A 23,066-nucleotide genomic window follows, 5' to 3' on the forward strand; every position below is an offset into this window, starting at 1 on the left:
TTGCCTATGTTCTATATCTCTCACTTTCTCTCTAATCCTTAAAACTCTTTCTTTTGGTTTTATTTTCTTGACTGTCTTCATTTCCATCCTCTTGGTTGTATCTGTTTTCCCTTGGGAACCTCATAATTTAATCCTTATTCCTCCTATGATTTTATCTTTTTTTTCCACTTATTTCCTGAGTTTAGCCAGCTTCTATTTTATGTCTTCCTGTTATTTATACCATTCCTTTTCCTAGTTTTGAACTTGTTAAAAAAAATGTTGAGCTTTAATAGCTAAAATTTCTGGTTTAATTATATTTAGCTCATGCTGGAGTTTTGTGTTACAGCTTTCCTCTCTGTCACATATCTAGTGTGTGTGTGTGTGTTTATCGGCTAAAAAGTTCTGATTCTCATTTGCTAGTTTCTTCTTTTATTTTTTATTTTAGAGAGAGTGTGTGTGTGTGTGTATGCACACGTGTGCACTGGTGAGTGAGTGGGGGAGGGGCAGAGGGCCAGAGAGAGAGAGAGAGAGAGAGAGAGAGAGAGAATCGCAGGCAGGCTCCGTGTTCAGAGCAGACCTCGGCTTGGCAGGGCCTGATGCATGACTTGATCCCACGACCCTGGGATCATGACCTGAACCGAAATCAAGAGCCAGATACTCAACTGACTGAGCCATCCAGGTGCCCCTAATTCCTTCTTAAACTTAGTGTGGATTCTGTGAGTTTTTAGAAATGTTTATTGTTATTTACTTAGGTGGGACCTTCCTACCATGTGAGCATAACGAGAAGGTGGAGGAGTTTGAGTGGCTTGTTTGATTCTGGGTTCGAAGGTTCCTTCCTTTGTTGCTACAGATAAAGGCAGATTCTTTAATACATCAGGTCTTTTCATCTAACTCAGTCTGATTCTTTGATAGTGTCTTATTTGAGTATTATTGGGGGTTACTTTCTCTTTCTTTTCACTACCATGAAGCCATGTATACTGTCCTTTCCAAGAATCTTTCCTCTTCCTGGAAGCAGTACAGTCTCCAGGCTGCCACTTCTAGAACGCCATGCTTCGTGGGTCTCTCCTTTTGACTTTCCATAACCAGTATTTAATTGACCAGGTCTCAGACCCATTCTCGGTGGTGCTTTCTCACTCAGGATGAAGAAATACATGTGTTTCTGGGAATGGGGTCTGGTTGGTGTCATCTGGGCTCTCTTGCTCTAGGACCTTGCTTGCACAGGTCTCTATTCCATGAAGACTCTGCCTGGAATTACGCTCTGCTGTGGACTCGGAATCAACTCTACTGGATGCAGATGTTTATTTTCCCCCCTTACAAGTAAGCTGAGGCTTCCCGTATTTTCTGACTCGCCGTTACGGCATAGACATGGGCAAAGAGTAATTTTACCTGCTCTCTTTTTTTTGCTCAGTGAGGTTTTTAGGAGAATATATAGACAAATTTGAACTCAAGCAGCTGCTCTTATCCTTGAGAATCCCAAAGGCAAAATATAACCTTTGAAAATTATTGATGAATTGGCCAATAATTGCCAATTCAAATATGTGCATCCTTGTAAAGGAAGCACCAGATCATTCATTTATTCATTCAGTTAGTTTTTATTGAGCAACTATTATGTGCTCGGAGCTGTGAAAAATCTGATCTACCACTTGCCACCTGTTAAGGCCCTGAGAGGTAGCTAGTGCAAACATCAACACACCCATTTCACACATGAGGAGATTTCCCCCTTACCCATTATTCTGTAGGCCCCTCAAACTCTTTTTTTTTTTAAATTACTTTTAATTAAAAAAAAATTTAATGTTTATTTTTGAGAGACAGAGAAAGAGCATGAGCAGGGGAGGAGCAGAGAGAGAGGGAGACACAGAATCCGAAACAGGCTCCAGGCTCCAAGCTGTCAGCGCAGAGCCTGATGTGGGGCTCAAACCCACAGATTGTGAGATCATGACCTGAGCCAAAGTCCAATCAACTGAGCCACTCAGGCACTCCAATCTCCTCTCTTTTTAAAAAAAATTTTTTTCTTAGCATTTATTCATTTTTTTTGAGAGACAGAGAGAGAGATCAGGGAAGGGACAGAAAGAACGAGAGGCACATGCAGAATCCAAAGCAGGCTCCAGGCTCTGAGCTGTCAGTTCAGTGCCCAACGTGGGACTTGAACTCACAAACTGTGAGATCATGACCTGAGCCAAAGTCGGCCGCTTAACCGACTCAGCCACCCAGGTGCCCCATCTCTTTTTAAATTATGTATGCATCAGGACCATTGCACCTGCCATCACCCTGGAACTGTCTGGAACATTCCATCATTGGCTTTTTTTGTATCCTTCAGACTTAAATATCATTTCTTCAGTATCTAAGTAGGTTTCCTCCACACTCGCCTCCATTATTCTGTTACTCTACGTTATTCAGTTCCTTGTAGCTCTTATCACAATTTATATTTAGATATTTATTTTTTTGGTCGTTTACTGATGTATTGTCTGTCTCTCCACTAGATTGTAAATCCCCAGAGGGCAAGGATTGTGAATGTGTTCAGTTACTTACCTCTACCTAGTACCTTTCAATGTTGAATGAATGTTGAATGATTGTTGCCCACCTCTGGTGATGGGCAGCTCCTCTCTCCATGACCGCCTACATAGCTTTGACCAGAAGGGAATTCTTCCTTTCAGGTGCTGGGAACATGGCAGGACTGCAATAAATATATGTTGAATGAATGATGCCCAGAGAGAGTAGGCAGTTAGCCCAAGGTCACACAGCAGGTTAATGGAGAAGCCAGCATTAGAATCCTGGTCTCTCAAAGCTAAGTGCTCTGTTCATTAGCGAGAACTCTGCCTCTGTGGAGGGGTTGCTGTCTTCTCACTGGGAGTAAAAGACAGATGTTCTCTATTTTTGCCTCAATTAACCTTCTAAAAAATCTTCCTACCTATATAGGTTGGATATGGGGGAATTTTTTTTTTTTTAATTTTTAAAAATTAAAAAAAATTTTAATTAAACTTCAGGCCCCAGTGTTCCAAAATCAGTCATGAAAACCAAATCGCTACACTTTACCAGGCAGCCTACGGTCTGACCGGAAGGGTTGGGGGGACGGTGATCGCAGACCTTCAGCCACTTCGCAATCCGTAGGCTTGCAGTGAGCACTCACCAGGTGCCAGGCACTGGGGAGGCAAAGATGGACAGGCAGGCATTTCCCTGCCCGCTGGTTGCTCCAGTGTTTCAGTCCCTTACAGAGCAGCATGTGAAGTGCTATGAAATGGGAAAGACAGGAGCTGTGGAAGCCTGGAGGAGACGCCTCATCCATTCTCAGGGCTGAGGGAAGGGGGCTTCCGGGAGGAGGGGACTTGAAAGGTGAGTAGGAGTTAACCAGGTGAAAGGCAGAGGAAGGTGAGCAGAACAGGGAAAGGACTCATGGCCTGATGCAGAGGGAACGGAGCACTTGAGATGATTCCCAGGGCTTCAAGATAGAACCCGGAGAGCTGGCAGGGTGGTGAAATGACAAGAGGAGGCGGGGCCCAGGTCACAGAGAGACTTGCAGGCGGTGGCAGGACCAGGGTGTGACCTTGAGTGCCATAGTGGGGGGGATGGCTACGGAAGAGTGTTCCGCAAGGGTGTGGCCTGGACCAACGGCACCTGATGCAGAAAGGACCTCACTGGTGATCTTGCCCACACCCCGCTCCACACAAGGAGCCCCGCTGGAGGTTGCACACCTCTGGTGATGGGCAGCTCCTCTCTCCATGACCGCCTGCATAGCTTTGACCAGAAGGGAATTCTTCCTTCTCCGGAGCTGAAAGCCGCCTCCCGCTGTCTCCACTCAACACAGACCTGCCTTTTCTTCTCATCTCATCCTTCTCTGAGCCAGTGTCCCCCAAAGTCCCTTGACCGTGATGACCCTTGAGACACCCATGATATTGGAAGGCATTGACCCTGTTACAAATCCTAAACTGGTTTCTTTTGGGAGCCAGAGACCACCATGCGACGCCACTCACGCCCCCCAGGGTTGCCATGGAGATAGCCTCAGGTTGCTCTCCAGCAAGGACTCTGACAGAGACGCGCGTCTGGCTGGGAATGTCGTGGCCCTTGTTGGAAGTTGCTGCTTCCACTCACGGGGCGGAATGAAGCTGCCCTGGTGTCAGTCCCACTCCTGGGTTCTGCTCACCTGTATCCCTCTCCCCACTTCGCTGACCTTGACCCTAAGTGTGTGCTTTGCATGCCTTCAATCACCTCTAGGTCATCCCAGTTCCTGGCTCTTGGTTGACGTGGGCGACCCAGATTCTAGCTGCCTGTATCTTGGTCCAGACCCTGTTCCCGAGGGCCCTCTCTGGGTCCCAGCCCCAGGGTCCTTGCCTCATTTCACAGGTCAGCTCAGCTGAGCCCTGCATGACACTGCGTTATTAAGCAAATTCCACCAAATGGGAGTATGAGCTGCCAAGCATATTTCACAAGGGAAAAGGGAATTTTCATCTATCAAAAGCGCATTTATTTCAAGGGGGCCTATCACTCACTGAAATTCACAAGAGAAAGAGAGTCCCAAGAAAATCAAGGGCATTTGCATTACAATCCACCTCGATGCCCAAAAATATCCCGCTGAACATGCAGAATTTCAAGGAAAAGACTGTGTTTTGCTTATTTGCAGGAAAGAAATGAATGTTCCAGAGAAGGGGGGAGCTGAGGTTTAACATTTCAGACATTCAAAGGAAAGCGTTTGGTACATTTTGACCAAAGAACCACCTTCGACCTTACAAATTTTGGGACAGACCCTGGCAGGGGTGGCCAAGAATCCCCACACAATACAGATGGAAATGCGTTGCACGAAGGGAAGTTCCCTGGGATGGACCAAAAGGGTTTGAAGCTGCATGATCTTGACCTCTCAGTGCCTCTGGTTCTTTGTCTTTGAATGGAGGCGATGGTAATAGATCATCCTAAGAATTCGATATGTGCCCTGCAAACTCGTCTCTCAGACCTCCCTCATGGCTGAGGAAAGTGAGCAAGCACTTGACCCACACCGCTGTCTCCCCACCTTACCCCCCAGGAGGAGGGGCAGTGCCCACAGTGGCTATGGTGAAGTGGAAATGCCTCTCAAGTTTTGTGCTTGAGGTTAAAGGTGAATGTAATTTGTATCCTGTTTCATAATATTTTGTGTTTATAACATGGATGTGCTTAAATGATTCCCAACTAGAGGGAAAACTGAAACTCAACCACAAAAGACTTCCTACCTGGCTTGTAGGCTAATAGGGGGAGTCACTTTCCATAATAACAGTAACTGATGCTTACTGGACACTTCCTCTATGCTAGTTATGCTGAGAGCTTGCCAAAGATCCTTCTGTTCAGAGAGATTAAGTAACCCACTCAGAGTCATATGGGTAGAAGGTGGCAAAGCAGGACTCAGAATCAAGCCTGCGTGACTCTAAAACCCAGGCATGAGAACAGTGCACCTGATAGTGTGAGTCTGGCCCCGCCAGGGAAAAGGCTGCCCTGAAGTGTTATGACATCCCACCAGGTGAGACTCCAGGCCAGTTTTCTGCTCTGTCACAGTATTTTAAGAATTCAGACTTAGATGACTATATGGATTCAAGGGTTTCCTTTTTAACTTCGCTTTTATAAGCCCCATCAGTGATCTGCAAGGGAAGGGCCTCAGAAAGCGGTAGAAGGGTGCATGGTACAGCCTGTGTTCTCAGGATGACCTCAGAAAATTCTCCATGACAGCCTCATCCTGTTGAGAGGTCCCATCACTCGCCTCATTGGTCGTTTTCTTCTCCTGTCTCAAGGCAAGTCTCAGCAGAGGACATTTCCAGTGAAGAAATCTGACTGGTGCTGAGGGTCTCTTACTTTCTGTTAAGGCTATAATTTTCCCCGTACATTCTTCTTCCCCACCATCAACTTTTCCACCAAGTTCTCAGACTTGTCTTGGGCAGTAAGTAATTGCATTTGCATTGCAATTGTCTGAGAGTGACCAGACTGAAAAAAAAAAAAAAAAAACTCTGCTGGATGCCTTTAGAAATTAAATATCTGTGAATCACATTTCCAAAGGTTTTATCCCCTCTCCTTTAATTCTGAAGTCTGTCCATGGAGAAAACTATTCAAGACTGTAGGGGGCAGTTTTTATTCATTTTGCCTTCCAGCATCTGAAGCCCTTCTGGTCTGTAACTAGAGCATGGAGCAGTGTGACTGCATAGGGCTACAGATTGGGAGCAGTTTCATTTTCCCCCATTACAGCCCCCCTGTAGCGGATCCCTTACTGGCATCTCAGCGCCCCTGGCTTTCGGGATTCCTGTGGCCGTTGGAAGTCAGTCGGGTCCAAGCCCATGTCTGCGTCAGCACTTTCCCCCACCTGCCAGCAGCCAGACTTGTGATGTGTAGACCTGAAATGGGCATGTGCCATCTGCTTCCTCCTTTTGCTCCAGCATCAGAGCTTGGGGGGGGTGGGGGGGGGGAAGGATGGAGCCTTCCTCCTACTCTCCTTCTTGGACCTGATGCCTCTGGTGCTGTGGGCTGAGAGGAAAACAGGAGATGGGAGGGCACTCTCTCTACTTAATTATTTTGGCTATGGGCCTGTTCAGCTGGCCGTTCTAGCTTCTCCAGCCAGCCCTGATGAAGGTCAGTGCCTTCTGGGCAGCAGCCGCACACAACGCATGTCTTTCTGTGGGTGCACCCAGGATGCTTCAGATCCAGCTCCAGCATGATCCCTCTGGCTCCCTCAGCTCCCCCTGCCCCATCACCTCCTGTCTCTGCTGGGGTCCCTTGCCTGGTGAGCAGATCTCTTGAGTGGGGTCCTGGCAAGATGGCAAGACCCTGGCCACCACGCACCTGGTCTAGTGGACATTTTGCTCTTTCTTTCTACCTACCTTCTCTTCTCTTCTCTTCTCTTCTCTTCTTCCTGCTCAAATAGGACCAAAGGGCAGAAGAACAAGTCTTTTGCTGAACAAATACCAACTGGGGTCATGAGGTACCTGTCTGTTTGCATGTGCCCTCAATCTCTATGAGTGAATTCCTTGGAGTCCTTCTGCAGCACTTGCCTTGGGGACAGAAGAATAGCACCCTGTTCTCCCCCGAAGATGGACAGAGATGGAGGGAACACACTGTCCTTCCTGTATGTATTTCACCAATTCCCTCTCGTTCCAGCTTCTGTGTCTGCTTAGATGTGGGTGGGGGAGAGCCTGTTAAGCTTGCCTCTCAAATAGACACTGACTGGGGTGCCTTGCCCCAATTATTCCTGGCTGTTTAGAATTCAGAGTGCTTACTGCTAACTCTTCTTCCTCAGTTTGAGACCCTAATTGCATTCCACATCCTGTTATCCATAGTTGGAGGGTTTTCATCTTCATGAGACAGAGTCTACCTCTTGCTAAAAAAGATGAGTGGCAAAAACTCACTTTCCCAGCCTCCCTTGCAGCTAGAGTACAGCTATGTTACCCAGCTTTTGGTGTTCACATCCATAACCCCAGACTTTGAGTTAGAAAGCAGCAATAGAAAGCATTAGGGACTTTGCAGAAATTCAATATGGCAGCAGTTGGCAGCCGCCATAGCTATATCCAGTTTCTAGAGGCAGTAGCGCAAGGGTCCCATGTCACTGGGGTCAGTGGTGCAAACCACAGAGTCTGTGCAGCAGCTGGGTTGGAAATGCCTTCGTGGACCTCTTCTGACCCGGGGCTCTGCTCTGGGCTGCACACACTCTGAACCCTATTCTCAGGCCCTCCTGAAAGTCCGTGGGGTGTACCCAATATTCTTTGAGCATATCTCAAATCTAGTGCCCTCCCCCATCACAGCTTAAACAAATGTGTATCAGTGTCGTTAAGAGGGCTTTCAGAGTGACTTCCTGTTTCATTACATATTTGTCAAAAAAAAAAAAAAGATGATGAATCAAACGATGCTATTTTTGGCAAAAGTTGCTTTAAAAAAAAAGAAAAGCCTCACCACCAACACACTGAAAAACTTGAGTGGAAAACACTTCCAGGCAAAATATCATCAGTGGCTGATGCACTAGTTACAGCTGCCCTTAGATTTTGTGGCGGCTTTGATTAGAGCTCTCCCACTTAAGCTTTGACTGCTGTACGATTGATCCCACCTTCACCAATATCTTCGGTTTTCTTTTCTAGTCGACATTGTCCTTGATTACAAAATAATTTAAAGTAATATTGAAAAAATTTCACGAATTTTTTTTTTTTTTTTTACCATCCAGAAAATTTATTCTGGCCGAATTATTAACAGCCAAGATTATACCCAAATGGAAGGTAAATAAGTATTGATAATTCCTAAAGTTTTTACTGAGCACCTATGCTGGGCCAGATGCCAGGCTAAGTATTCATTATTTCCTCTAATACGACAGCCCTATGAGACCAGAATTATCATCCCCATTTTATAGCTAAAGAAACCAAGGCTGGCCAGACTAATAGTCTCAGTGTTTCAGCCAGTTGTTCGAGTAGATTAGCTATATTGAGGATGACATTCAGTAAGAGCACCTTCTCCAGGTTCTCTTTGACCTAAAAAGATTGGACTTTATCTACAGCGAAGGGTGTACCATCTGCTTTCCATGCTTCCCAAAGTGTGTCTGTTGTGGCTCCTCTGCAGAGAATAAAATCCTTTCTAGCCAGTTGTAAGCGCAAAGAGCTTTGCCACACAGTCCACGGGGAATCAAAGCCTAGCGCAGGTGTGGCGAAACATCCGCCAGAGCCACATGGCAGAACTGGGCCACCAAGGGAGCTGCCGCTCCTTTCCTACAAGAAGCGCATTTGATTCAGAAACACGTTTGATTTGGGAAGCCACCTTTGCGACGTTGTGACGCTGCTCTAGACCCATCTCACCTCCGCTCACATCTGCACCGGCAAATGGATGCCCCCACACCTGCTCTTTCTACATTTAACTTGGTTCCTAAATCACGTCTAGTACAGTACAATAAAGACAAGATCAGTATTCACTCACGTTCAGCTTCATACGGATAGAGATGGTTACCTACTGAAAACTTATGGATGTGTGTATTTATGTGGGTTAGTAAACACCCATATGTTTCCTTTATCTGTCAATTGAGAAGACCTAGAGGCAGTGGCATGTGGTACCAATGAGCACACCTCACACCCAGACCTGCTCCTACCCCTCGGGCTGGGGAGTCATGGGCGTAGAGACATGGGGGGACCACTGAGGCAGTGACAGGGAAATAATCCAGGGAACCACAGCTCTTTAGATTGGGTGAGGGGAGAAGAGCTTAAAAGGAGCCTAAGTCAGCAGAGAAAGGGGGTGGGGGTGGGGCAAGAGGGAACAGAGTCACAGACCTCGGGAAAGAGTTTCTAGAAGGATCAAGTGGCCTCCAGATCAAATACAGCTCAGAAGGGCTGAAGAGTGGACATGGCAGGTGACCTTGATAAGAATAGTCTCAGGTAAGCAGTGGGATCTTAGTGAGATTTTGGTGGGCCGAGAATGAAAAAACACTCCAGGCTAAGGAGACTCAATCAGAAATAAAAGGGGGGGGGGGTGGCAATGAAGAATGAGCCATGTTTAAGGAATGAGGAAGAGAGAACCAGAGTCCTTGGAATTTCAAGTTCTAGGAATTCCCAGTAGACTCTATAGACATTAGGCAACCAAGGCAGGGTGTTGAGTAGAGGAGTGTAATTAAGACAAGACAAACATTTTTTTTTTTTTTATGGCTCCTTTCTGGGAACACTACTGAGATTCAGTGAATTTCTCTGAAGTGTAGTGTTTCAAGAATTAGGACCCAGTGTCTCTGTATCAGTCCCTGTTAAAACCGAGCAGGGGAAGAATTCATTTCATGTGATTACACGGAACCAAACCATTTCCTGATGCACCTACACTTGAGACTTGGGGAGATGGGATGTGGAAGATATGGGGACTAGTAATTCTGATGAGGATTTAATTAAGAACTCAATTTTCCCAGACTTCCAATACTGACTGCCTGATGTTTCTTTAATAGGAACTGTTGATATATTCTAATTACGGTGGGTTATTTATGGGATCAGGTCTCATCTCTCTGCTCAATTATGTTTTGTTTGGGAGATTTGCGTACTTTTATGACTCTGGTTCTTAATTGAGTCTATTGTCTTCCCCAAAGATGCACTTAGTCTGGGGACCTATTCGTTTGTGGCTTTTCCTCTACCAGAGATCCCGCCACCTCTTACCTTTCTTTCCCTTTCATTGATAAACTCTGAAGCCATCGGGAAGGAGACTCCCTCCTCCCTGATTCTCAGCACAAACTGTGATTATGCTCCTGACCTATGGCTTTGCTTTGCAGATTCACTGTATAGCCTGCCTTTATATTTTGGAGACGGGATTCTTTAAAACTGTGCCTGGGTATTAGATATGTTTGAAATTCTGAGAAAACTGAAAATTTCAGGTGCTTGGCGTCAAGAGGCACATTTGATATTCTGAACTGGAACGTATTTATAGGTGTTTCTTTATGGAGGAAAGACTTTTGATTTACTGTCCTGGAGATGTTCTCGGCTGTGGGTAAATCACAATTAGGTGTTGGAAAGCTGTGATATTGTTGTATTATTTTGTAGACAAGATTCCTTCCAGCATTACAAGATGACTCTGTTTCCATAACAATAGACATGGATCAACATCATTTTGAATGGCCACATAGATATTCCACGTTATGGATACATGATAATTTGTGTAACCAATTATTTTCTATTGGTGGGTATCCAGGTAGTTTTCAACCTGGGATGAATAACTTTAGACATGCATCATTGTGCACATCCATAGTTATGTCTAAAGGATCAATTTCCAGAAGGCAAATTGCAGAGTCCAAGGGCGAGTACAGTGTTGAGACTTTAAAAGACTATAGACTAGCAGTCCCAACAGATCAACTAGGGCTGAGGGTCTGAGTAGGGAAATGCAAGCCTGAGGACAGAAACATCACATGTGAATGTATGAATGCTAAGAAGTACAGTTCTGCTTCGATCTTTGCTGATTTAAGACAAAAGTGGTCATGATGAGATCAGGTCAGTGACAGAACTGCCCCCCTTCAGGTACAAAACTTCAGCTCCACCATGGTTTTCTAAATGCCCTATCCTACCTCCTCATTCCTTGCAGAGCGTGGAGCACATAGTAGGTGTGAAATAAATGCTTGTTAGACTGAACTGAGTCAGCATAGAAGTCTGTAGCCCCCCTGTTCCTTCAAAGCCCTTTCAGCCTAGGCTTCATGGTATAAAAATGCAACAAAGGGGGAGTTGGCGGTGGGGCCTGATTTGTCATAATTTTGTGATTATGAGGAAGAATTTCATCCTACAAGCATCCTCTGTTTCTGGTCATTTACATTTCCGATTTTGACTCTGTAGCCTTTCAGACATGAAGGAAATATGTAATAGAGGGAAAATGAGAAATATTAGTGCAATCATTTATCATGTTCATTGAAGAGGGTATTGATTCCCTGGAATGCTCGCAAACCCAGAGATGCTTCCAGCATCTAAAGATCTTGCTCTCCCGTGACACACCCCTCTCTGTCTTCTCAGCAGGGTCATTCAAGCCCCCAGATGCTCTCCTTGGCATTGAACATGGGTGTGCTTGTGGGGACTGGGAAAAAGCCCCCCCCCCCATAGAGGGCGCTGTCCTTGCTCTTTCGTCTTCCCATCTGACCACCGCTTTAGTTAAGCCAGTAACCATTGCTGTCCTTTTCTGAGCCTACTTCCCGACCCACACAGAAGCTCATGAGGCCATATGCTGCCATTTTCTCTCTCAGTGGTCTCGACCTGAGACTGAGAGGTCTGTAGCCATTTTCTAGTGCTGCCATAACAAATTTCCACACAATGAGCATCCTAAAAGCACACCCATTTATTATCTCACAGTTCTGTGGGCCAGAAGTCTGGGCTCCATACCCAGCTGGCTCTTCGGCTGAAGGTCTCACCTGGTGGGGACTGGGCTGGGCTCTCATCTGGAAACTCCAGGGCAGATTATGCTTCTAAGCCCATTCAGGTTGTTGGCAGAATTTAGTTCCTTGTGGCTGTAGGACTGAGTCCCCATTTCCTTGCTGCCTGTCAGCCAGGGCTGGGTCTTTGCTGCCAGAGGCTGCCTGCATTCTCTGCGGCTGCTTTCCATATGGTTCCATCCAGCAATGGCAGGCTGAGTCCCTCTCATGCTGCAGGTATCTCTTTCTTCTTCACTGCGTCTCTCCAATTCCAGCCAGAGAGAGTGCTCAGCTCTTAAGGGCTCATGTGGCTAGATTAGGCCACTTGAGTAATCTGGGAAAACCTCACTACTTCAAAAAGTCCCTTTTGGGGTACCCGGGTGGCTCAGTTGGTTAAGCATCTGACTTGATATAGGCCCAGGTCATGATCCCAGGTTCATGGGATCAAGCCCTGAGTCAGGCTCTGTGCTGGGCATGGGGCCTGCTTAAGATTCTCTCTCTCCCTCTCCCTCTGCCCCTCCTCTGCTCTCTCTCTCTCTCTCTCTCTCTCTCTCCCCCTCTCTTTAAAAAAAAAATAGTCCCTTTGCCATTATAACCTGATATATTCATTCACAGGTGCTAGGGAGTAGAGCATGGATATCCTGGGGCTCTTGGTCACTTTGCCCACTACCAGGGGAAGGTGACAGGAATCCGGCCTCTCTCACTGCGGTCTCTCCCGCAAGGTCTAGCAGGGGGCTCGGCGCTCCATCTGCCTATGTTACCCTTCCTCACTCTGTGGAATTCTCTCTGTAGTCCATGGTCCAGTCAGTTTAAGGGGAAATTGGCTTCTGTGCAAATAATGTCAATTATCTCTTCTTTTTGTATAGCACTTTGAAAGTTCCAAAGCAAGGTAGGTGAGGAAACGGAGGCTCAACGAGGGAGAGTCACATGGGGAAAGAGGGCACTGACAGGTCATGAGGTCACTCTACAAGGGCCAGAAGTAGGTTTTAGGTCTCCAGGCTGCCAGGCCATCACTCTTTCAGAATCTGGAAAATTCCCTGCAACCAGAAGCCAAGTAGCTAAGGAACATATCTTCCAGCTTTCCAAGAGAATCCCCTGGGAGAAGTTGGCAAGCCGGTTGGAAGTTTGGCACACACTGTCGCTGGGCTCCAGCTGCTAAGAATTTGCAATGGCAGGACTCCCCCGTAGTGAATGGCACACTGGTTGCTGGCACAGCCTAAATGGAGACACCGGCTTGGACGAAGCGCCCCTGCCTTTTCCAAGCTGACACATGGCTCTGACTTGGCCACCGTTCATCTCTGGGTAACAGTTTGAAAGAGAGGAGAGAAAGTCAGAGAATCACAGAGCAGTCGAGCCAGGAGACTCTGTAGAGATGAGTTTAATCCAAACCCTTTACCTGCTCATAGAGATGGAAAACATGAGGCTCACCCTGGTGGAGCGATGCAGTAGAGTCAGGACTAAGATCCAGCCATTCTGCTTTCCAGAGCAGAAATCCATTCTCAACCTCATGGGATTGTGGTTCTTCCCGTGCAGACGTCCTGTGGGCCTGCCCTTGCCACCCACAGCATGATGACTTATACTTGTGTGTACGTGCAAGAACACACCATCTGTGTTCAGCCACACACATACGTGCACCAGCAATCTTTTTTTAAATCTTTTTTTTTTTTTTTAACGTTTATTTATTTTTGACACACACAGAGAGAGAGAGAGCATGAACAGGGGAGGGGCAGAGAGAGAGGGAGACACAGAATCCGAAACAGGCTCCAGGCTCCAGGCTCTGAGCGGTCAGCACAGAGCCCGACGCGGGGCTCGAACTCACGGACCGCGAGATCATGACCTGAGCCGAAGTCAGACGCTTAACCGACCGAGCCACCCAGGCGCCCCCCAGCAATCTTAATAGAATTTCTGGTTGAGAGCCTGGACTCTGGGGTCAGGTGATCTGAGTTCAGATCCCTACAATGCTAACCTTGGGCAAGTTACTGAACCTCTCTGTGCCTCAGTTTCCTCATTTATAAATGAGAATGATGATAGCACCCAGTTTATAGGGTTGTTTTGAGGATTCACTGAAATACTATGTGTAAAGGGCTTAAAATGGTGTCTGGCATATAAGTGCTGAGAAATTGCTTGCTATTACTATTTCTAGAAAGGCTACTACCATGCCCCCCTATTGTTCTCTTGGTTGGGAAGTAATAATCTAATATAAATAATAATCCCACACAGCAGTATTCACAAACTGAAATGCCTAGAGCGGTCAGGGGTGGAAGTGGGCTGGGAGTAAGAAAAATTGTATGACCCTCCCCTCCAATTCCATTTGACTTTCCTTTTTTTTTTTTTTTTTTTTTTTTTTTTTTTTTTTTTTTGAGAGAGAGAGTGCAAGCAGGGGAGAGGGGCAGAGGAAGAGAATCTCAAGTAGGCTCTGCACTCAGCACAGAGCCTGACGCAGGCTCGATCCCACGACCCTGGGATGACGACCTGAGTTGAAATCAAGAGTTGGACACTCAGCCGAACTGAGCCACTCAGGTGCCCCCGATCTTCCATTTTGAAAGAGAAACAAGCAGAGAGATCTATTTCTCTACTGTAGCAAAAGCAACAGTGCAAATGCGGTGAGAAATGGTGACTGTGTCTGGGCCGCAGTATTAGGGACAGTAGAGAGTGGTGGAGACTGAGGTGAACTGAAGCATGGGAGGGCACATGCCCTGTGTGAGGGACAGTTGCTACTCCGTCTCGGCTGGTTACTGCCATGTGGAAATTTAGATCTAGTGCTGTCAGCTCTCCTGACTTTTTTTCAAGAGAAGCCAGAAATCTGCATTTTTAATGTAAAATCTTCCAATTATTAAATGTTGGCTCAACTCTTTGCAAACATTGGATGAGCCAAACAAAACATCTGTGGACCAGACTCAGCTGCAGCTGCCAGTGTTCCGTTTCTGCCCTATATTTGTGAGCGGCAGTCATCCTCTTACTTAATCCTATGATGTCTACGTGTGTATCACCATCACCGGGTGGCCAGCAGTGGCCCCACCTGGGCATGAGATACAGACACCGTGGGAGGCAGCTCTCTGCAGGTAGCTCAGCTGGTTAAAGAGGAAAACCCAAGATTACAAACTGGATTTCCCTTTTTTTCCTAATGTTTATTTTTATTTATGTATTTTGAGAGAGAGAGAAAGAGAAAGAGAGAGAGCAGGGAAGGGGCAGAGAGAGAGAGAGAGAGGGAGAGAGAGAATCCCAAGCAGGCTCCATGTGGAATTTGACATGGGGCTCGATCTCATGACCGTGAGATCATGACCTGAACCAAAATCAAGAGCCACATGCTTAACCGACTGAGCCACCCAGGCGCCCCACAAACTGGATTTTCCTTTCCTTCTCTGGGCTTCAGTTTCCCATTATCGAAACAGGTAAAGACAACCTGGGTCTTCTCCCACTGCTTACTAAGGACTATCACCACGTCCAGCTACCCCTTATCACATTTACTCTCGGTGATGCTCTTCATGGTAGGACATCTGCTATTTTTGTCTCCTTGCTTCCCTTCCATTGGAGAACATTCCTTTCCTCCCCATGTGTTTCTGGTGGAGCCATTGATTGCACAGAACAAACCTCAGCCACTGGCTGTATGATCCAAGCCTGGCCAATCGTGCTGCTCCATCCTCCTGGCAACAATAACTAATTAGTTCATGAGGTGGGAAGGTGACCCAAGCAGCATCTAGAGGGACCTTCTCTGGGATTTCCATTTAGATGCTGGGAGAAGGAGGCATCTTCCTTTCTGGGCTTGTGAACCTGGGGCTGCTGGTGGTCATGTCTCCACCACACTGGGAAAACTTCTCTGTCGTACAAGAGAAAGGAGCCAATGTGTAGAGAGGCAGAGACGAGACTCAGATGCAGAGGGAGAGTAGATGGTTCAGAATTTAGTCCTTGGTTCCAGATGCCAAAACCCTGGTCCCTAGAGGTCTTCCTCGGCCTCAGTGGGCTACCTCATTATGCACTGAACCGTGGGAACCAGTCAATGCCTTAAGCAAGTTGGGTTTTTGTTAATTGCAAACCAAAAACTCAGACCGTTACCTTAGGACCTAAGGTGCACGAGAACATCACGGTGCAAGGGCAGGGCCAAGTCAATCTTGTTCACTACTGCATCCTCAGTGCTGTGAACAGTACCCGGCCCCTGGCAGATTCTCGGGAAATATTTGTTGAATGAATAAGCAAAACATGCATATTACCTCCTAGAATCCTCGTACAAACCTTGTATCTAAAGCACCAAATGATAAGGTAAAGACCAAGTTTACCAGCTAGGAAATGACAGTGGCCAGGTTCTGCCATTACTCTTAAACCCGAAACTGTATCGGGGTGCCTGGGTGGTTCAGTCGGTCGAGTGTCCGACTTCAGCTCAGGTCATGATCTCACGGTCTGTGAGTTCAAGCCCTGCTTCGGGCTCGCTGCTATCAGTAAAGAGCCCACCTTGGATCCTCTGTCCCTCTCTCTCTTGGCCCCTCGCCCCCCTCATGCTCTCTCTTAAAAAAAAAAAAAAGTTAAAAAAAAAACCCAAACCTGAAACTGTATCACCTCCCAGCCTGACAGCCTCCTTCTAACTGGTCTCCTTGCCTCCACTCATGCAGGGAATAGAGTGATCTTTCAAAGGCACAGACTTAATTTAATTGTCCCCTGCTTAAACTCTTTGCTGGTATCTACTGGTCTGCCTGTCAGTTGCAGGGGCTGGACCCATTTCCCATCCATGCCTTTCCCACGCCTCCTGCCGCGTGGCCTTGTCCTTCAACAGGCACCCAGTTTCCAGATGGAGTTTTCCTGCCTGGTGGGCTCCCCCTCTCCCCATCCAATTCTGTGAATCTGTTCCAAGTTTCTGGTGAGTTAGTTATTGGAGCCTCAGTTTTAAATCTTTTTCATATGCAAGTAGTTTATTCTCATTAAGAGAAATCCTATCTTCTGCTTGTTTAACTCTGTCAGTTAAATCCGTTAAGTTTATTTGTGTTTGCCCAGTGGTAATTTTTATTGAGAGAACATCCGAAACCATCTGCAGGGAGGAGGCTGAAGAAGCCCGCGGAGTGCCCCGGCCCCGGTGCTGATTTTCCTGAGTCTCCACCACCCAGAACGGCTCCTTCCGTCCACGGGAGGCTGACCGCAGGGTTGCTGCTCTCTGGGTCCTTTTGAGTTTTCAATTTGTGTAGGAACAGCCTTGACTTTCGAGATTTCACATTGTGTGTGTTTTCGTTGTTGGAGGGGCTTTCAGAGAAGGGTGGCCCTCAACGGCCAGGCTTAATAATCTCATGCGGGGTGTAATGAGTAGTTTCCTGCCTTCAGATGGAGGGGAAAGACCCAGACTGGATCCCCCTGGATGTAATCACATCCTCCTCAGAGCCTTGCTGCACTTTGTTCCTTTAACAAGCCCCTGGCACCTTTCTCCTCAGGTCAGATTCATCTGCCTTATTCCCCTTCTTGGCTCTAGAAAGTCTTGAGTCAGGGCTGCATATAATTCATATACTCCCTACTTTATCCAGTAGATTGTCTTGAATATAGTAACCTCTTTTCATGATTGATGAATGAATGAATGAATGAATGAATGATTCCATGCACATCATCCCCTGCACACAGCCCCTGCCTTCCCAGAATGCATACTTCAGAGACAACCTCAAGTAAATTTGCCCCAGGAGTTCCAGGGAGGTGATTATTGTTGTTCCTGTTTTATAAATAAGCCTTTTTAAACATTTGTTTTCTTATCTTTCTTTCCTTTAAGGAAAAAAAAAATCCTCACCTAGCTAATCAAAAGTTTCCTGTGTCGGTTCTTTCAATGCAAATTGCATTTTCCAAATAACGCAGAACAAAGATAACCACAATTACAAAACCAGACAGCTGACAAAGATAAACTGTAGATTTCAGAGCAGAAAAGAAAACTTAAACAAAACTTTGTCAACTCTCCTCAAAAACCTAGGTTTTTTAGCATCTCATTTTGATTTTAAAGAAGCTTGTAATAGATTGAGCTTTCAACTCTAAGTAGGTTGTCAAGATAGAGAGTGAGCTCCCCGTCACTGGAGGTAAGCAGGTGAAGATTGGATGACGAACACTGGAGAAAACAGAACAGAAACTAACTGACTAAAATATAGTGAAGGGTTGAATAATGTGCTCTAAGAACCCAAAAACGATCAACTCCACAACCGGTAGACAGAAATGAATAGTATAAGATTTAGGTTCCAACGGTCCTGAGACTGCATCTTGGCTCCAGTGATGACTAGCTGTGTGATCTTAAGGAATTACATTAACTTCTCTGGTTAAATGAGGTATAAATTATAAAGACCCTTGCTGGCACAGAAGATGTTACAATATGCTGGTCTCCTTTATTTTTACAAGGAGGAGAAAGAGTATGGTAGATTGCAAGCTTGGTCCAAACTTCTTCCATCCCTGTAAGCGTACCTACCTGCAAAGTGACATTACCTGTCCTCCCATCTAGAGGCAAAATCTCTCTTTTCACATGGAAATTGGGTGTGGTTATGTGATTTGCTTTGGCTAATGGGGCATTAGGGGATATGGCACAAGCAGAGGCTTGCAAAATATATTTCAGAGCCCTGAAACTATGGCCACCTGAGTGAGCCTGGCCCAGCCTATTGGATGGGTAGAGACACATGACTAGTTTCCACTGCTCACTCTAGCCCCTCACCCAACCTACTAGCTAACTATAGAATTGCCTGGTTGACCCACAGACTCACGAGCAATAATAAAATGGTTGTTGTTATAAGTCACTAAGTCTTGGGGTGGTTTGTTACACAGCAGAGGCTAACTATTACAAGTAAATTAGAAAGTTATTTACCACTTGCAGGAATCAATGACGAAATGGGATTTGCTTTTCAGACACTCACATTATAGGTGGCTTTGCCATAATGCAGATATATCTCCTAATACAAGGGTCATCTAAGTGAATAGAACTGTCAAAACATAGTTGAATTGTTTGTCAGGCTTTTAGCCAATGTAATCTACAGAAATGCACGTTATGCCTAGAACAGTGAATTTTAATGCTTGGGCTGCTAAATGTGATTTCAGCCACATTTTCACAAGGGTTGTATTCCAGGGAAACCTACTGGTCTTCTGGAGAGGAGGCTGGCTTGGGGCATCCCTGGTGTTTTTCCTCTAGGATAGATTGTCTATGATCCCTGGGGAAAAGCAGAGAAATATTCAAACATTATTTAGAGCCCACTTTAATATTACCTAAAAAGCGCTATTCACAGGCTTTGATGTCTTAGCTTGGTAGAAATAACACTTCCCTCATCAAAAAAAGTTGTTTGATCCCTGAATTTCATTTTTTTTTCTTTCAGATATTAACTCAGAGCATTTCAGTCTTCCCTGGGGAATGAAGCGATGAAAGCGGGCAGTTGATTTAGTGAATACAGTTATTTAACGTCATTATTATTGCAGCCCTGAAAGGGGGCACTATCCCTTTCCTGTTGACCATCTCATGGTTTCTGCCCCACCCCACCCCACAGTCCCCACATAGCCCCCGGCCGGTTCTCACACCATCTCACACATGATAGTGGTGGCTCTTCTCCTGCCTCCCCAATTTCCACCCTTCCAGACCTTGGGTCCGCATACCACTGGAGTGATCTTTTGAAAACACCATTTGCAGATGCCTGGGTGGCTCAGTGGGGTAAGCGTCTGACCGGCTCAGGTCACGATCTTGTGGTTCATGAGTTCGAGCCCCGCGTCTGGCTATGTGCTGATGGCTCAGAACCTGGAGCCTGCTTTGGATGCTGTGTCTCCCTCTCTCTCTGCCCCTCCCTCACTTGTGTGCACTCGCTCTCTCTCTCTCTCAAAAGTAAATAAACATTTTTTTTTTAATTTTTTTTTCACGTTTATTTATTTTTGAGACAGGGAGAGACAGCATGAATGGGGGAGGGTCAGAGAGAGAGGGAGACACAGAATCTGAAACAGGCTCCAGGCTCTGAGCTGTCAGCACAGAGCCTGACGCGGGGCTCTAACTCACGGACCGCAAGATCATGACCTGAGCCGAAGTCGGATGCTTAAGTCGGAGCCACCCAGGCGCCCCTCAAAAGTAAATAAACATTAAAAAAAAACCCAAAATGCCAATTGCATGTGATTCCCTCGCTCAGAATTCTGCAATAGCTCCCTATTGCCCAAGTCCCCAGGACTCATCTCCTTCTCCTGTTGTGTTCGTCTTCTGGGGCTGCTGTTGGGAAGTACCCCAAACTGGGCAGCGTGAACAACGGTAATTTATCGTCTCATGGTCCCAGAGGCTGGAAGTCTGTCCGAGATCATAGTGCTGACAGAGATGGTTCCTTCTGAGGTTTAGGAAGGAGCACGTCCCGCCCTTTCTCCTAGCTTCCAGGAGCCTTGGGCGATCCTCAGCTGGTACATGGCATTCTTCCTGTCTTCACATCACCCTCTGTGTGTGTCAGTTTCTGGGGCCAAATTTCCCCTTTTCACAAGGACACCAGTCACATTGAATTAGGGCCCCATCCCTCATGACTTTACCTTAACCAAAGGTCATCAAATACCTTATTTCCAAAGAAGGTCACGGGCACATGTGCTGGGGTTAGGACTTCAACATCTTTTTGGTGGGAACACTCAGCCCATAACACCTGACTTTGAAAGCCTTTCATGGGCTGTGCCATACTCCTCTGTTCTGGGGACTCCCAGTTCTGGCCACAACACTGTCTAGAGTTATGTCTACGTTCCCATTTCTGTTCTGCCCCTCCCAGGTCACTTATATGCTCTGTGTGCCTCAATTTTCTTCATCTTTTAAAATGGGGATAAGGGGCGCCTGGGTGGCGCAGTCGGTTAAGCGTCCGACTTCAGCCAGGTCACGATCTCGCGGTCCGTGAGTTCGAGCCCCGCGTCAGGCTCTGGGCTGATGGCTCAGAGCCTGGAGCCTGTTTCCGATTCTGTGTCTCCCTCTCTCTCTGCCCCTCCCCCGTTCATGCTCTGTCTCTCTCTGTCCCAAAAATAAATAAACGTTGAAAAAAAAAATTTTAAATGGGGATAATAATAGTACCTACCTCTGGGGGAATTGTTGGGGGTTTAAATGAATTCATACAAATAAACCCTTTGAATATTGCCTGGCTCATAAGAAACGTTAGTGACTGTTAATTACTATTATTTTTCTGGTTTTTTAAAATTTTATTTATTTATTTTGAGAGAGAGAGAGGCAGAGAGGGAGAATCCCAAGGAGGCTCTGCACCCACAGCATGGGGCCCAGTGCAGGGCTCAATGCGGGGCTTGAACTCATGAACCATGAGATCACGACCTGAGCCAAAACCAAGAATCAGGCAAACGCTTAACCGACTGAGCCACCCAGGTGCCCCTATTTCTCTGTTGTTGTTTTTTTTTTAATTTTTTTAACCTTTATTTATTTTTGAGACAGAGAGAAACAGAGAATGAACAGGGGAGGGGCAGAGAGAGAGGGAGACACAGAATATGAAACAGGCTCCAGGCTCTGAGCTGTCAGCACAGAGCCTGACGCGGGGCTCGAACTCACAGACGGTGAGATCATGACCTGAGCCGAAGTCGGATGCTTAACCAACCAAGCCACCCAGGTGCCCCTATTTCTCTGTTTTTTGAAGTCTTCCCTGTTTCTTCCCTCCAGTGAGGCTCTCTCTTTCACTGTCCCCAAATAGAAGGTTGTGGTACCCCAAGGTCACACTGCAAGTCCATAGGATTAAAACCCAGACCTCTCCCCCAAATCCAGTGCTGGCTCCAGGGCCTTGAGGCTTCCGTGCCTCCCTCATCCCTGGTCTATACACTGCTCACTCTCTTCTGGCTCCTTTCTGCGATCCCAAATTGTTCCAAGGTTGAGCCACGAAACTCTTCATTCCCTAAAAATCCTAGCTTCCAATCTGAGCTAAATGTGCTCTAAGTGTTAGCAGCCGTTGTTCTGTTTCATGTTAATTTGTCACTCGGGGATACGGAGGGGACAGGAGAAGCCTTGAGCGCCGGGTAATGGATTTCTCCTGAGTTTGCCCCCAGTCTTCATCAGCACCCTAATTATTCCACACCTTTTTAATAGAGGAAGCATTAGCAGTCCTAAACTGCGCAGGGGTCTGATTGAAATAATGTCTCCTGAATTATCTTTTCATAAACTGAAAAAATAAGTAAATAAGTGTGACGCTTCACAGACACAGCCCCCTTCTGGGTTGGTGGCTGGCCAGGGGGTCAGGGGGCGTGCGAGGGGACAGTGCACAGGATGTGACTGCGTTTGACCCACTGAGGGTTAGAGATGTTGCCTGTTTCCTTCACCCCTCCTCCTCCTCCCTATCCTCCCTCACCGTGCTCATCCCTCATGGCCCAGTTTACACTACCCCCCCTCCTTCAGGAAGCCTTCCCTGACTTCCTGTCCTGGTTACGTGTGGAATATATGCCACCAGACCCGGTTCTTAATTCTCTCAAGTACCACTGCTGTTCTTGCCAGCTTGAGTGGGAACTTCTCAAGGACAAAGCCCTGTTGGAATCTCCTTTTGTCCTCCCTTGTAGCTGCCAGTACAAGCCCAGACCCTAGTAAGGCTTAGTTTATAGCTATTGACTTAACAGAAAGGAAGACAGTGTGCATCTCAGTGTATCCTGGCCCCCTCCAACTGTCTTCCATTCCAACCGCCTCTCTAGATAGGACTATTCCAGAAGACTCAGCTAGTGTCCGTGAAATGCAGAAAGGAGCTTAATGAGCAAGGAAGATCATCCCAACAGCCAGTGGTCTTGGCAGGGAATGGGCTGTCTTGTAAGATACAAAGCTCACCATCTCTAGGAGCATCCGAGCCGCAGATGGGAGACCTTCCATGGTTCAAAGACTCTAAGGTTCCATGGCTCCAACGTCCCATGGTTCCAGGGTCCTGTGCCATTAGGGTTCCTTTCTGTTTCATGTCATTCTTTGCAGGGGGAAGACCAGCCCCTTTTATGAGCTCCCAGGCCACGTGTTAAGAAGGAAATGTGTAGCCAAAACCCGTCACTTTGTGAAAATCGGTACAAACAGAACATCTCACATTTCGGAGCTGTCACTCCACTGAGAGTCATTCACATAAACAACAAGGTCCTCGTGGGTTTGATGGCAACACAAACACCACTTGTGACTCAATTAAGGAAGCAGTAATTAAAAAGGGGGAACAGCATGCAGTCTCTCCAATCATACCTTCCCACTGGGGCCTGGCCCACTGGCTGTAGCGGGATCCAGGGTACTTAGGGGGTCTGCCCTGGGGCCTGTGCTCCTGGCCCAGGCAGAGCTCACAGGGTGAGGCGCAGAGGGAGGGAAGATTCGGGGATG

General features: G+C 46.7%; 1 long non-coding RNA gene across 3 annotated transcripts in view; it reads left to right on the top strand.

Annotated features, from left to right (window-relative positions):
* The window catches only part of LOC123381573, a 111,255-nt gene that overhangs the window by 32,322 nt on the left and 55,867 nt on the right, over positions 1-23,066 (top strand). The window contains exon 3 of one of the 3 annotated variants that reach the window (XR_006588732.1): positions 19,117-19,529. The exons of the other annotated variants lie outside the window; for them this stretch is intronic. This is a non-coding gene — a long non-coding RNA (uncharacterized LOC123381573). Of the gene's footprint in view, positions 1-19,116; positions 19,530-23,066 lie in introns of those variants that run through there. 3 annotated transcript variants of the gene reach the window in all.

Source organism: Felis catus, chromosome D4 (genome assembly GCF_018350175.1).
Source record: "Felis catus isolate Fca126 chromosome D4, F.catus_Fca126_mat1.0, whole genome shotgun sequence".
NCBI classification, from domain to species: domain Eukaryota; kingdom Metazoa; phylum Chordata; class Mammalia; order Carnivora; family Felidae; genus Felis; species Felis catus.